The sequence below is a fragment of the Haemorhous mexicanus genome, chromosome 8, assembly GCF_027477595.1.
Source record: "Haemorhous mexicanus isolate bHaeMex1 chromosome 8, bHaeMex1.pri, whole genome shotgun sequence".
Classification (NCBI taxonomy): domain Eukaryota; kingdom Metazoa; phylum Chordata; class Aves; order Passeriformes; family Fringillidae; genus Haemorhous; species Haemorhous mexicanus.
In genome coordinates, this window is record NC_082348.1 from 30940580 (window position 1) to 30956842 (window position 16263).

The window sequence follows — 16263 nt, forward strand, 5'->3', positions numbered from 1 at the left end:
GCCCAAATCACCATTGCTCCAGACAGCACATGTGGGTCCCAGAAGTGCCCAGGTTTATTGTACTTCAGCTATTGGTTCCTATGGCACCTCACCATCAAAAGGTTCCAGGCTTCAGCAATAGCAACCCAGAAGATTTTAGGAGCACTTTGTTTGGTCATCCCTTTTAAATTAAAAAAAAAAAAACCAACAAAAACAAACAAAAAACCAAACCAATAACTTTAAGATATGGCAAATATCTTTTTGAAAGCGTTGTTCCACATTTTTCTGTTTGTTGATTTATTGTTTTTCTAATGAGGGAATAAATAATCTTGTTTGACTTTACAAAAGAATAACAAAAGGCCATTCATGACTCATCCATTAGAAAAAACAGAAAAGAGAAGAACAGAGGATTAAGTGTTTTAACTCTTGATCTGTTCAATATTAATGGCCTGGGAAGCAAAAAAAAAAATTACTAAGGTAAAAAAAAAGGAAATCTTGAAAAAACCACAAACTTTTCTAAATGCAGGCCACTGGAGATGTATAAGAAGGTCAGAGACCATTGCAATATAAGAGTCTTCCACTTAAAGTGAAATCCCAGTTTGAAAAAAGAAAAGAAATAGCAGTCTTCAGGAATAGTCAGTGCAGTTTTGATGGTATGAGGCAGGTATGACGTTCTCGGCTGGACTGTAAGTGTTCCACATGTCCCAAAGTGCACTCTGAATTCCCTCAAAGGAGAAGCAGCATCCAGCTGCTTTTCTGGAAAGAGAGGAAGTGCACCACGCTGGGGCCAGCTCATGCTGGTGGGTGGACAGTCCAGAGGGTTGACTGCAAGAATTCTCTCGGCGTGTATTTGATGGGATTTTTTCTGATCTGTGATCTTCTCACATTCTTCTCCCTGCTGTTAACTCCAGTATCCTGTCACAGAGCCCACTATACCTCTGCTGTTGGAAACTGCTGTCAATTATGAATTTATGTAATGCATGGGGCAACAACTTGGGAGCCTAATTTGGATATATGGGTTGATCTGTTCTGCTTTTCAAAGGCAGTTTTTAAAACACCTTTCCTTTCAAGATGAATCCTGTCCTAAGACAATTACATCACCACCTGGTTTTTGAGAGTCTCAAAGTCTGTACCAACATCAATTATAATGGCATATAAAGAAGATATTGAAGAAATATAAATAGGTATGTAGCTATGCTACTGATTTGAACTGATTTTATGGTTAAGCTTTATTTGGGCTTGCAGGTTTTATCTTAATATTACAGAACACAAAACCCTACTTCAAGCAGATCACTTCTATGTCAGTAGAACTGGCTGGGCTATGACAGGAAAGGGGGGGAAATTTTTCTTAGATACACTGAGTAAAAAAATACCACAACCCCACACCCAACCTGCCCCCAAAGTAGTAACAAGCAAGTTGTGGTAGGCTCTGGTGGCCAAGTTCAATAGTTAGGAAGAATCATCTGGAGAACCAAACGAAAATACCAAACATTCCTTCATTTTCATCCCTGCAGACTCTGTGCTATGAAGAGTGGTAATAACATAATTATGTTAAAATTTTTACTTGAAACCCTTATGTAAATTAGATTCAAATGTTTCTGTGAATCAGAAAATTGTTATGCCTCATTCCAGATCCACTTGCTCTTTGTTTCTTAAAGACAAGGAATGTTTTTTATCTCCTTTCATAAAAATTGTGTCTCATGGAAAATAGAAATAAATATGAGAAACACGCTTTTTAATTGGAACAATACAATTTTTTTTCCATTAAGCAGCTTTGAGGTGTGAAATCCTCTTACTCCTAATGTAAGAATTTATTCTTCTCAGCACATCATTTTCTACACAGATGGAAAATTCAGGAAAGGTGTCTCCTCCAATTAATTAAATCCTTATTTGAATGGTATTAAATGTCTTTTTTTTTTTTTTTAATGGCAGAACAGTGAGTAGGCTGCTATGATTGCAATGAAAAACAACACTTTTAGGCCAGCATTGTGATTACAGAATAGTGTAGTCATGATTTTGAGAGGAAAGAATTGAGAACATGCCTTAAATGAAGACACATCCCTCCCAACCTTCCCAGACCAGCTGAACCCCTGTCCTCAAAGAGATACTCCACCTAACTCTTCCTAGAAATCAGTCAAGCTCCAGGACCCACACCAGTGAAGAAGTCTTGCATGCAAAAAATAAAAAGAAGGAGCAGTAGAAAGAATCTCCTGGTGAATGCCACTATGCCTGATGAGTAATAATTGCAGGGTTAGATATTTGGTGTGGGTGACTCTTTCCTGATGTTTACAGCAATGGCAGCATTCAGCCACTTCAGCTGGCATCACAGGAGAGAAGCAGAGTCTTGACTGCAAAGAGATTCCCTGGTGGAAAGAGAGGACTACACAAATCCCCCTTCTACAGGGCAATTCTGCATCTCACCAGCCTGGGAAGAGTGCCAGTACCCTGCCACCCACCCTGCATCTCCCCCAGTGGCTTCTGCTCTTTCCCAAGGCCAGGAGAACACACAGCTCTTGGGAATGCACGAAGCAAGCAGACACATACACAGGACTGAAAGTCTGACCCGTTGTTACAGACATCTCAGGTTCTTTGCACGACAGAGAATTAAGCCTGTTTCCATTCCCAGAACTCCTAGTGCTGGTTTTGATTTAGGAATTGCACTTCCTAATTTCTAGAGGCCAGGAGGTCAGGGTTGTTATTGTACTATGTTTCCCATAAGCTGCCCTCCTGTGAGTCTCCATGCTTTGCCATTTTGAACTAAACCACTGCATAACATGAATTTTCCAGCTCCCAAGGTACCACCCATGACCATTTTCACTACTCAGAAAGGAAAGATTTTCCTTTGGAAGAGCAATGAAATTTCAAGTAACTAACTGCTTCACATATTTACCATCTACAGAGGTCTGAGAACTTTATCAAGTGCCATCCTTATGTTAATCAAATGGGAAACTACAACATAAGGATGAGAAAATATTTTTTAAAAAGACATACATGAGCAGGATAAGCATGAGCACTGGTCCTGATCCAGTGCCACATTTAGTGAAGAACAGTTTATGAAGATTGTCAGGTACTTCAAACTCTATCCTCACCAGCCAGATGACACTCAGCATTATTCCTCAGAAATATTACTGGCATTCCCATCAAACTCTTGGTACTTTTGGAAACAGAATTGTGCCACCAGGGAATGAAACAGTGAATCACACTGCAAATTGTTTTGTCCTCTGCCACTGTTCAGGTAGTGCAGATCCCCAGATTCAGCTCTTCTATACTTTTGGCTGAACTTCTGAAGGCAAAAAAGGCATTTATTAAATACAGGCATAGCATAGGACAAATTTCTGAGGATGTATTTAATCAATATTCTTATAATGGTTAACATTCCTAAAGCCTTGCATGTGTACAAGCTACAGAGAACTGCCCTGCTGTTGAGGTTCATGTTCCAAGTTAAATTGGGCATTTTAGTACAAAATGTATCAATGAACTTACCAATTTTACTCACTGATACAAAAAATATCAATACAAATGATAAATTACTTTCTGCCCCATGCCTGTTCTTCTCAGCAAGTGCAATTCTTTCTGTTTTTGTGATTTGCAAAGACTGTTCTACGGAAACAACAGAGAAGGCCAGAACATGCATGATGCTTTCCATCAGTGTCTGTTCTAATGCTTTTTAGAGCCTGGGCCAGCCTCAGGATAAAGTTTTACAGCAGCCTTCTGCAGGTGCGTGCATGCACGTTAGCTGGGTGTGACACAAACCAGGAGCCCTGCATGTTATTGCGTATGAAAAACATATTGACAAGAGTACTTGGTTGTTCCACATTGCAAAAGAGAATAAAAGATCCTTCCCTTTGAATAGCCCTGCAGCTCCCTCTTACACACCTTTAGCAGGCAGAGCAGAGCAGTGCCTGGCTCTGGAAACTCAGGGCTGCTGTGTCTGTGCAGGAAGGCCCAGCAGCACCTTGAAGCTTTAGTGGGAAAAGGAGCAGCAAATTTGCCACATGTTGTAGGTTGTCACATGATATAGTGTGTAATATTTAACAGTCACCTCCTGCTGTAAAATAGTGAAAAGCCTGTGTGCAGTATGCCACTGTTGAGATTAAGGACAAGGGAAGATCATGGAAAGGTTTATGAACTTCTAGTGGGATAGATCCTCTCTGTCCTCAAAGTCAGAGCTGCTTTCTGTGTAAGCAGTTGCTGTTGAGCAGATTCCCCTCCTGCCACATCTGGCTGCCACAGGTATCATGCTCTTCAACAAAAACAAGAGTAAGGGCATACATCCTCAAGAAACATCAAGGGAATGAAAGCTGCACAATATATTTGGTGAGAAGATGCAACATTTATGGTGTATGAAATAAAAATTGGTGCCATGTGATGTTATCACCAAAAAAAATTTGAGTGTCAGGACCTCCATTTAAAATAAAGTCTCACAAATTATGTCATAGGAAAGCCTGAGTTTCCCTAACCCCTCAGTGCAGATGATATTGTGATAGAAAGAAGACACTAGTACAAGATGTATGTGTTCAGGGCAAATTAATGGCACCACCATTTTAGTGTATTTGTGAATTTTACCTCAGACTTCTAATAAAGATGGATGAACATAGAGCACGCAAAATTTCAGCAATGGATTTTTTTCATAAAATGTTTTCATTAAATGAAATGAATAAAATGTTATGTAGGTGAAAAAAAACCAACACATATTTAAACCAAACATTTCCTATATGCTACCGGGGGGGGGGGGGGGGAGGGGTCTTTTTAATTATTTTTTTAAAAACCTTTTCAAAGTTTCAATAAGGGGCCTTTTCAGAGTTCATCTTTAAACCCTTATTGAAACATTGTTTTCAAACAAATGACCTTCACGAAAATTCACCTCATCAGTATATTTGAAAAGCTACAAAACTGCCAGGAGCAATGCTTAAGTATTCATAAGATGCTTTTAATGTGAAAGTACACAAGAAGGGTGGACTGCAATTTCTGCTAAGCAAAGAGTAAAAAAATAATTAAAACCATAAGAATTCAGGGAATTTGACCTTGAATAACTTATAGTTATCAATCTAACAATGTGCACTACTTTTTCTTTGGAGCCAGTGCTTTTTTATTTTGGAATACAATGAGCAAGGAATCTTAAATCTGTTCGTGCAGAGCTAATGACCCCTCCAAAGAGAAAAAATCTATTAATTCTTCCCAGAAATTTCTGCATCTGGCTCTTTCTGGAATTGATATTGAAGTATGGCATTCTGATATGTTTCAAGCAGAAAGGAAACTTTGAAAATTCTGTTTAAAAGAAATCAGAATTCCAAAATATATAGATGCTCATTATGCAAGTGTTAAAATAGATAGGAAACGTATTTATAGACAAACCAAGGTATTTTTAATGAACTGAGTAGTGGAAAGAAAGCATAAACAAGCAAGAATTTTTCTCTATTTTCTGTTTCTGTGGAAGTGTCAGGCAAAAATGGCAAGTGAAAGAAATTCTTTCGCTGTAGAGTTATTTCTACCACTTCAGCAATGGGTGTGGGAAACAATGTTAGTTATTAACACATAAGTCAGACACTTGAATATGTGAAACACCATAGGAATATCACAACTTTATCATGCCAATACTAAGACACTTCCCACCCTCCGTATCATTGAAGTACTTTTGATTTCCCAAGAGTTACACTAACCATCTCTAGGCTGGCTTGATCTCCTTGGGAATCCAGGCTCAAATGCATCTTGAACTGTGCCTTGATGAGCACAAAGGAAAAGATTTTTTAAAAAATACTATCAATTTGTCTGGAGAGAACAGCTACTAGGAGGTAGGAGTAGGACCCCAGTACATATTGTCTTATTTACAAGAGAAATCTGTGAGCATCTGCAGGTCTCAAGGCTCCTGGGTGGTGGATCTACCTGCCATTTTTTACCTGCTACATTCTCTTTTAGAGCTTCTGATCTAGTTCTCATTGCACTTACACATCATTTAGTTAACTAAGAGCACTGGGATCATCTGGAGTCCAGTTGGACAAAAGGAAAAACCCTGACAAATGAGACTGAAGAGGAGCTATTCAGACCTGTGGCAGCTGAAGAGCCTGCTCTCCAAAGCCCTCACCATTGTCCCCAGGGAGACATAAAGCAGCCCCACAGCCAGCCAGCAAGGCACAAGCAGAACACTCTGCTTCCACTACTTGGCTGACCCTGCAGGCTCTCAGTTATCTTCAGGGAATCAAGAGCTAGAAGCTGCTTGCTCTTTTAACATTTCTGAGTTTCACAGTCATCACACTAATGATTTTGTTGTAAACTACTTAACACAATAAAAATTTAAGGAAAGCTAAATCGGTGCTTCTTTGTGTGCTGCAATTTCACTGCAAGTAGGTTTGAGGCATAAACAGAGAACTTTTCCCCAAAGAGTTTACAGTATTTCTCTTTTTGTTTTGCCTTGACAATTACATCAAATTTAAATTACTTACTCAAGTTTCATGCTTTTAGCATTAATTTCAGATATAAGAAATGCTTGTGGTTTTCAAGACAGATGTACTGTAAAATGGTCTGCACATATGTGATATTGTAAAATGAGTGTTGTAAATTGTTCCTTTGCAGATTGTTATAAATATTTTGGATATTTTCACCAGTGATCTTTAGCCAGCTCTATTTCTATGAAAGCATGTTTTTCTGCCATGGGTAACCATCTAACCTCTGCTAACTGGGCAGTTCTGCATTTTTGATCTCCCTTCAAACCGAACTAATCTTAAACCACCAAAAGAGTCACCTGTCTAGACAGGTGACTAAAAACTTACAGAGTGTCAGCTGTTCAAGGAGGGAACTCTCAAGGTGTGTAGGATGGGTGTTGTTGGAGTGAGCAGGAAAAGGGATGCTGGCATTCTGAGAGAGTGGGGCTTTGGGAGGAACCAGACCAAGCAGTTTCACAGGCAAGAGGTTGACATTTGAGCCACAGACTCTGTGAATGGAGAAAACTGGAACATCAGAGCACACGAGGACAGAGCAGAAATGCAGAAAGGCTGACACCTCAGCCCTGCCAGCCCTCCTGGAGCTTTTTGCTCCATCAGTGCCTCTGTGGGAGCGTGCTGGAGGAGCTCTGGTCCTGTCTGCTGCCTCCAAAGTCATGAGGCAAAGCCAGCAACAACAGAACAGCATATTTTCCTGACATGACAACCTCCACCCATTGAACTGAACCAGAGTCAAGACATTTTGGCACGTTAATAAATAAAATGTATTCTGTCTGAAATAAGTTAATATAAGGACTGATGCATCTGTGCTCCAGAATGCACTCTGGAATGAGATAACCCAAGAACAAAAACACTTTATGCACTTCACCTTTACTCTTTGCCACTTAATCCATACAGAAGCTTTGAGATTTGTGAATTTTGAGTTTCAAGAAATTATCTTAATAAAAGGACCTGGCAAATCATGAGTAGTTTTTAATTACATTGATTTTTAGAATGATAAAATGACATATTTGAGTTTCAGGCAAATCTTATTTTCTTAACTCACAGGGCAATAACAGTTATACTTTCCTCCAGATCATGTGAGCCTTTTAATATACTTTTATGGTTTTAGCATAGTCTCTTGGACCAGAATTAAAAAAAAAAATTAAACTGCATCTACCTGAACCCATAATTCCATATCTGAAAACAAAGTCTCCCTCTGTTTTCCTAATGACACAAACCATCCTTTTTTTAAAAGTCCAACTTCTTTAAGGGGTAACTTGCCTTTCTGCCTTTAAGAGTATTTTTATACTTCATACACTTGAAATAAATATAGTTTTATATAATTTATTTTATTATAAACTGCCCTTGCTTTCCCAAGATTTGGCCTGTTTCATGAGATGACTGCCTTGGAAAGCATATTTGGATGGCCAAGTTATTTTCACAGTTGCTAGCTATCCTTCCCCCATTTCTGTGTACTTTGGAAAGGACAGGGCCTGGACAGAGTCACAGCTATGAGAGTTTGAAGAGCAAAAGAACCACCCACAGAATAAGCAGCCATTTTGGATATTGCTGCAGCAGAAGCAGAGAGGTATTGATCTGCCTGCCAACCTTTTACCAATCCAGCCTTGTAAGCAAGTTTCTGCCATGTCTGCCATGTGATCTTCTCACGTGTTTATTTAAAAGCTGCTTTGATTTTTTTCTTTAAATTTATGGTAAATAAATTGACTACGTGCTGCCCAGAGATTCCTTTTCTAGGGTGTGCAGTTTTTTTCAACATTTGTTAATAAATTTATCAAAAGCAGAAATACTGTGTGTAAACTCAGAGATTATTCTAACTCACCCAAATAAAGTGGTATATTTGGTGCTGCAGACATAGGTACATGCAGTAACACAGAGAGACCTTTATGTCCTACTATAAATGGACCCCAGTTTCTCTGAAAACCTAAAATTAATATGTTGATTAATTGGTTACTGAGCAGTAACATCAGGGTGAAAGCAGGTTAGGAATTTGCATTAGATGGAAATATTTTTGTCTCCTCAGCTTTGAAAATCCCTCTGATGATCAGAATACACAAAACTAAAGACTAATTGCATTAAGGAGTGTTTGCAAAAGATGTTACTCATTTCTCTGGAACGTTTGGATTGCAGATCCTTGGTCCTGGCCACATCTGTCTTTTCCATTTTGGACTGAGTTTTACACCTCTGCCCTCTTCATTATCCTGCACTTCTATTTCCATCTTCACCAGTCTTATTTTGTATTTTTTATTCAGATAACTCAAGGAGAAATGCAACAGATGAAAAAAAAGTACAATATTACCAATCCACCATTTCCTGCAGCCTTTTCAATAAAAATATCCCTGGTATTTTTGAATTAGAAAATTTCAGACTATTGCTGGCCGAACTTTCTCAGTGAATTAAAATATCCAGGTGATTGGATCCCTAGATTGCATCTGCAAAATTAGTTTCTCTCTCTGCTGGCAAATAGGAAATTATTATTTTGTTTACTATGCTTAAACATTTCTTTTCTTCCCCGAAACACTCATAGTAGTATCTGGACATAAAGTTAGTCCTAACTCCTCAGTTTTTGGTTTCACACTTCATCACTTTGGTCTTTACTAATACTATAATCCTCAACTGGCCAAACATCTCTTTTCTTACAAAACATTCCACTGTCTTCCTCTTCAGAGCTATTTATCAAATGTCCTTCCAGTACCTTCACCTTGCTCATTAAAAAACACTTTACAGGCTTTTTTTTTTTTTTTGTCCCCTAGCTTCTGTAAAATGAAGCAAAGGAGCAATTTTGAGACACAACTTTTTCTGTGTGTCTACAAAAATTCCCACTAATGCTCCTTTCTTTTGTGGAAGTCTTAATGGCAGAGAAGCACAAAAATTTTACAAATATACAAAAGCTCTCACAGAAGCTAAGACACTGGTCTTAAAGCATTTTTATTCTTTTCTGGGAAAAGTGAAAAATATTTTCTTCCTGACCTCTGTACTAAATATTAAATATTTTGTAATTATACAGAGAACCTCCTTTACTTTCCAAATTGCCATCTACAGAAAGCATGATCAGAGCCTCTGTATGGTCAGGAAAACTGTAGACTGCATCAAAGAAAATGATGTACAGCTTATAAAGTCCCATGAAAATTGATACATATGGAAAGTTTGCTGTAAATTAAGTTGGGAAGACATATGTAGAGAAAAATTTGAATCTTCAATGTTGTGTTTATCTGATACTGAGGCTTCAGTGTTTACTTTGCATCAGTCTGTGTTTACAGTGGGTTTGTGGACATTAGATTAGATAGCAATGAGATGTGTAAAAGCCTGGGAAAAAATGAACAGCTGACTTCTAGTTCCAGAAAACATATAAACTGTCAGTAACTTTGGATACCATAATGACCAATAAGTACATGTTATTAAGTAAGCTTCATATATTTCAGCTTCTGAGTGTGGGGTTTTTTTGTGGTTTTGGGGTTTTTTTTCAGTTATAGGGTGTTTTTTTTTAAAGCAATCATATCCAGAAGACCTCTTGGTCTTTTCCCCAAGGCCAATAAAAAAAAGACTAGAATTTTCAATTTGATGTTCTAAATTTATGTCCATTCTCAAATATATAAAGAAGACATTTTTATCATAATAACCAATATATTAGCAGAACAAAGTTCAAGATTACTTGATTCAGTCGAATGATTAGAACAAAGTCTCCTGATTTCTGGGTACATCTTTCAAGGTAAACACAGTATTTTGAAATGAATACCTCTTGGTTCCTGTTGTCAAATCCATTTCCCTTGCTCTCATGAAGACCTAACAATCAGGGCAAGCTGGAATTAAATGTAAGGACAATGTAACAGTTTGTGGAACTTCTCTGTTTATGTAAGTTATAAACAATTCCTTGTACAAGGTATAGTTCAGCATAAACATCCTAAGACATTTAAGGTGTTTTCTAACCATGTGTAGAAAATATGTTCACCTCCGTAGCTTTATACAATATTTCTTTTATGGTGGTTTGTGGGGGTTATTTTGCTGTTTGCTTTTCAAGGCTTTTTCAATAGTTAAAGAGACCTGAAATAAAAGATAAAATGTTAATAGGACAATATGTGGCCCTGTGTTCCCTACAGGAAATAGATTTTGTGGATAACCAGCAAAACTTAGAGAAGAGCAGTTTCTAAGGTCTTGTATCCTCAGTCTTGAATCAAGAAGAGGAATCTCCAAAGAGAGCCTGAACAGTTATTTAGAGGACTAGCAGCATTTTCTACTGCTTGAAACAGAACAGTGGCAGTTTCTTTTCAAGTGCCTTAAAAGAAGGAAAGAGGAAAGAACAGGCCCTGGAGATCTATGCAGATGTTAATATACCAAGGCATTTGTGTTTCCTCCACAACTTTGTAGGCACAGCAACAGAAATTTAGGACCTACTATGTACATCCAACCATGAAGAGACATTTTTCTTTGGTTATCCAGAAACCTTATGCCCAAAAGGATTTTAAGTAGCAAACTCACTTTTATGGTAGCTCTGATAGATCTTCTGAGGATGCTTAATTACCTTGGACTTTGCTACATTGATGAAAGGTGTTTTGGAACTTAGTTTTGAGGACTAAACCTCATGAAGATTCCACTGACAGGATCAAAGTAATTGTAAATCAGTTAAAATCTGAGAAACATCAGGCCTTCTGCAGAGAAAGAGCTGAATCAGGAGTGAGATAGCATGGGAGATGGCCCTCAGAGCCTCATCATAACAATGTTTGACTTCTGTAAGACATGAAAAGATTTGCCTGAGAATGTTGTCAATAAAGGCAGAGCTCTGCTTAAAAAAGGAAAAAAAACAAACCAAAAAACAGAAGAGAGACAAAAGTTTGTGTTTCTGGGCAATTCAAATTGTCTATCTTACCCTACACTCTGTTCCGATACCTAGACCTATGGAAGTTCTGATGCAAATGGATCTGATAAACAATTAAAGAATGAGCTTCAAAAGTTGCTTTTTTTCAGTTCCAATGTAATTTATAGCCAAAATTGCTGGTCGTGGTCCTAGCATGAAAGGAGAATATGCAAAATCTCCAAGTCCTTATGGTAACTGAGATGAACAAGGCATGCCGAATCTGCAAATGAGAGCCTTTCTCCACCAAATTTTTTGACTAAGCTGATAAATCCTGCTTCCCTTTGTACATGGCACAAAAGGCAGTAGGCAGAGAATAAAATTTAATCAAAAATTAAATTTAAAAATTAAAAAGAGAAATAAAAACTGCAGTGCACAATCTTGCCCTGGCAGATGTATAAACTGCGTGACCTAAAACGCCCTTTCCCCTGCTAGTGTCCAAGATTTTGTGAGCTTTGTGAGAGAGTATTTTTTTATTAAAAAAGCCAACTGAAGATGAGTTTCCTTGGAAAAGGAACAATTTTTTGTAAAAGAGAGGAATAATTCTCCATGCAGGCTTGTGAGCTGTTGACACAGCATTTGACAGCATCCAGGGCAGCAGAGAGCTTCTCTACAGGCAGGCCAGAGCAGAGAGCTGTTTTGACAACATCTTTTAGCAAACCTAGTGTTTCCCCCATATGCTAAAATAGGATTCCTACAACCTGCTTCCACTTTCTACTGCTTATGCAGCTCTTGAAATATGAACTGAATATAAAGGTGCAGCACTCAGAAGTCTGATCAACCCTCAAAGAAAAGAGCTACAACTACCAGGTCATGCTAGAGCTCATTCTGTACAACATTTCACTGAAAGGGATTGAATACATTACTAGGCATTACCATTTACAGCTCCTCAGTGATAGTTTTTCCCCTCAATACTGTAAAGCAAAAGTCTACATGCTGCTGGCAAGGACAGCAATCTTCACCAGAGACAATGAATGGTTTCCTTTCTGGTTTTTTAGATGCCTGTGTAAAGCCAGTGTTGTCAGATGGAGCTGTTGTGCAGCTGTGAGCTGCTACAGAGGATGTAAATGCACAGTGTGCAGGTGCTCTCTGGACAGACTGAGAGTGGGGCTTCCACACCCTATACCATGAAGGAAGCTGCTGCTGCTGCTCAGTTTGGCAAGAAACAAAACAACTTGAAAGACATCTAAAAGATATTGAGAAATCAAGATTCAGAGTTTCAGAGTAATAGGATTGCATTACAAACTCATGTATCCTATAAATATAAACAGTTAAATTAAGGCTGCTCTTGATGAATTTAGGGCAACATGATGCGGTCTTAAAGGATTGTAGGTCCTAGACCACATGTTTTCTTAGGAGATGTGGGATGCTGCCTAAGGGAAAACTTATTTCCTGACAGCGTGGGTAGCATTAGGTTTTATATTGAACCTTTTGTAAAGTTCTGTGTTGCAGAAGCCAGGAAAAAAAAAATTACAACTCAACTTTGCTAGATAACTCCCTGAATTTTGTTAATTTCTTTGAATGATTCTTCACAAGGATTGTTAAGGAATTCTAGTAGGACTTTGGATATTTGGGTTTTACTAAATGTATGTTTTACACCAGAAACAACCTCAGCATTCATTTATGATCCCTTAGGGTATGAGAGTTGCTTATAAAATTATACAGATACTCACCCTTTGTAGTCCAAGAATGAGGAATGAAAAGTAAATAGACATTGCTACAAATTATTACACATGGCTCTGATTTTTTTCCAAGTCTCTATGACAGGATAAAAAAGACATGAACTAATCTAATGGGTGATAATGTAAAGCATTAAACAGAGTATCAGAAGCAACAGAAAATGAAAGATGATACCTTGTGTCACTTCTGATGCTTGACTGCATGCAGGATTACAGTACATATGGGTATTAAGCAACGCTAAACCAGAGGTGAAGTTGAAAAGATAACTTGACAATGGGAGAAAAGAATACATAACCCAAAGGGAACATCAGACTTTGCAAAACCCATTGCCTTAAAAAACAGATGTTGCCCCAACTTGGTACTAAATAGCCATAAGGTTTATCTAAAGATCAAAAGAAATGAACCTGATATTAAAATGCAGACCTGATTGAAATAACAAAAAACAGTCAAGCCGGTGTCTTCTCCTCATGCAGATTAGAAAGAAGTTTTATAGCAAAATGTAGTTAATTACAAAAACACTTAATTAAAAAAAGTAGAAAAGTGAAAAAGTAGAACAGGATTCTTAACTAACTCAGAAAACAAATGGCACAAGACCTATGATAAGCTTACTACCAGCGCAACTACTTTTTGGAGCAGGGTCACACTACTGTGAAAATTGCAGCTTTCCACATTCTCAACTGCACACCATTTAGCCAAAGAGTTTGTTAGAAGCAAAGAAAGCAAATAAGGCAAACCATCATTAGCTCTTTAGACTTGTACAGCAAGAAAAAGGATATGAAACGGGTCTATTTGGTAAATTGAAAGAACAGGATGAAAATCTTTTCTGAATTACAGACTTTGGAATGAACAAAAATATCATACTGTGCATATTTATGTGGTCTGTGTCCCACTCTCTCTTTTTCCATAACAGAATTCTCTGCAGGCAAACTGCTTCATATCTGCACTGGAGACAAATTCATCATTAAAAATTACTCTCCTCTTTTCTCTAAGAGAAACCATTTCAATTTTATTCTATTTCTTACATATTTTGATTTCTGGAAATTCCTGTAACTGTGAAAAACTGTACTATGCTATTCCTGCCTAAGTCCACAGGTAACTGTAGCATTTTAAATACTCTGGCCTTGCTCTTGTCACCATTAACACGATGGACATAAAGCCCTACAAGACATATGAACTTAGTGCATATTTTATTCCTGCAATCATAGATACACACTGACTACATCATATACTTATATATGCTATACAGCATAAAAATAATTTCCTTTATTCCCTCCATATTTCCCTCCCATTATTCCCTGAAATAATCTGTTGTGGTGAGACTTTGATTTGAGCTGTAAGAACTCAATAATGAAAGGGACTGTTTTACTGTGCTTCAGACAGACATCCAGAATATTGACTGCTTTATGTTATAACAACTATTCATTATTTATTTGTATTTTCATGTAGTCCTAGAGTTGCCCAGTGAGATTTTTAGTACTTGTAAATTTTAATAAGCCACTGATAACAGATGCCTGGATATTTATAAGGGAAAGCACCTGATTCATACATATTTATAGCTACTTAGGATTAACACATTTAGGATCACCACTCTAAGTGTGGCCTTATTTCATGAAGTAGAAAAGGAATCCAAGTCACAAGCAAGAAAACTGTCCCTCTCCTATGCAAAACATCTTTGTAAATTTGGGGTGTGCTATGTCCAGCTCAAAGGAACATAACTGCAATTATGTTAAGAGATGGTTCTACAGAAGTATCAGGCAGTTGCTATTTAGCACTGCATTAATCAGTCTGGCAGCTGGGTCACTACTCCTCACCCCACCTTCTTTCCTTCATTGAAGGTGTTACACGGTCAGAAACATAATTTACTTCACTTTTCACTGTCCTTTTATTGATGAACCACTGTGCATCAGGGAGTTTGCTGCAAAATGTGGTATGCATCACTTACTTAGAAAAAGAACATTATTTTCCCTATACTGGATCAGACTAAAGGCCCTTCTAGACTCAAATTCTAGTCTGACCAGTGATCAACTGCAGATTCCTCAGGAGGAGTCTTAGAGCAGGACCATTAGAAACTGATACTCTCCCAGAGTAAAACTGCTTCTAGCCATTTACAGCTAAGGGATTTCCTAAGCAACAAGCAGTGTTTCTGTTTTAATGTCTTCCAAATGTGATTTTGCCCTTTTTTTTGGGTTTATTTTCCTTGCAAGTTCTCTGGGAAAATTCTGAACCGAAAGAAACAGCATTCAGAGCATCCCATGGCAAAGCCCAGGGCCTTGGCAGTTTGAATTTCATTGTATTGTGTGAAGAAATAATCCTTTTGTGTAGTTTGTTATTGGCATTTGCCAGTTTCATTCAGTGCCCTCTAGCTCAAGGCAGCACAGAATCATTCCTCATTTATCTCTTTCATTCTTCTCATTATTTCATAAACCACTCAAAGTCTTTCTCCAGTATTTGCATTTGAGGCTGGGGAGCATTGGTCAAATTGTTGTTCCGTAACCAAATTGTGATCTCAAAACCTCCTCTGCCAGCTGAGAGACAAAGGCATGGAATTGCTCTGAGCTCAGACACATGGACCTGGAAAGAAACAGAATGTGGTCCTTCCCATCTTTCCCACAAAAGAGTTTGGCTTGTCACAAGTATGGTCACTGTTTTGTTGAAATAAGAATGATCATTGTGCCAGGAACACGAATTACCCTCTGACTTCTAAGATAAACTTAGAACTTACTGAAAGTAACAGGGGCAGCTGGGCAAGAAATAAGCAGAGAAGGACCAGAATATTTCATGCAGAGTATACCTGTACTTGTTTTCAGTATCACAGAATTTTTTTTAGTTGCTCTTTGTCACTTTTGTTTTGAGCATTGTTTTTTATTAATCTTTAACAATTGTAATACAAGACTGTATGACTTTAAAGATCACATGACTGCTTGAAGATGTTGCATAAACAGAATGAATTTGGAAAATATCACTAGAATGTCCAGAATATTTTATTTTGCAAAATTTACTGTTTTGGTTTTGGTTGTTGGGAATAATTGGGCTGAAAAGGAATCAGCTCCCACATTCAGCAGACTATACCAAAACACAAACAATAATTTTCTAAGAAAACCTATCAAGAAACAAAGCTATTGCAGGCTGTGTATTTCAACATCATATAACAATTTCTTTCACTTTGTTCTTTCGAAATGCTTCCTCATTCACTTTCTTGCTCAAAATTTAAATTTCAGTGGAGTCATAAGCTAAAACTTAAGCAAACTTCATTCATACTGCACACAGCTGGCACATCATCCCTTTTGTCTGTGCACTGCCTCAGCTGTAATATATCCT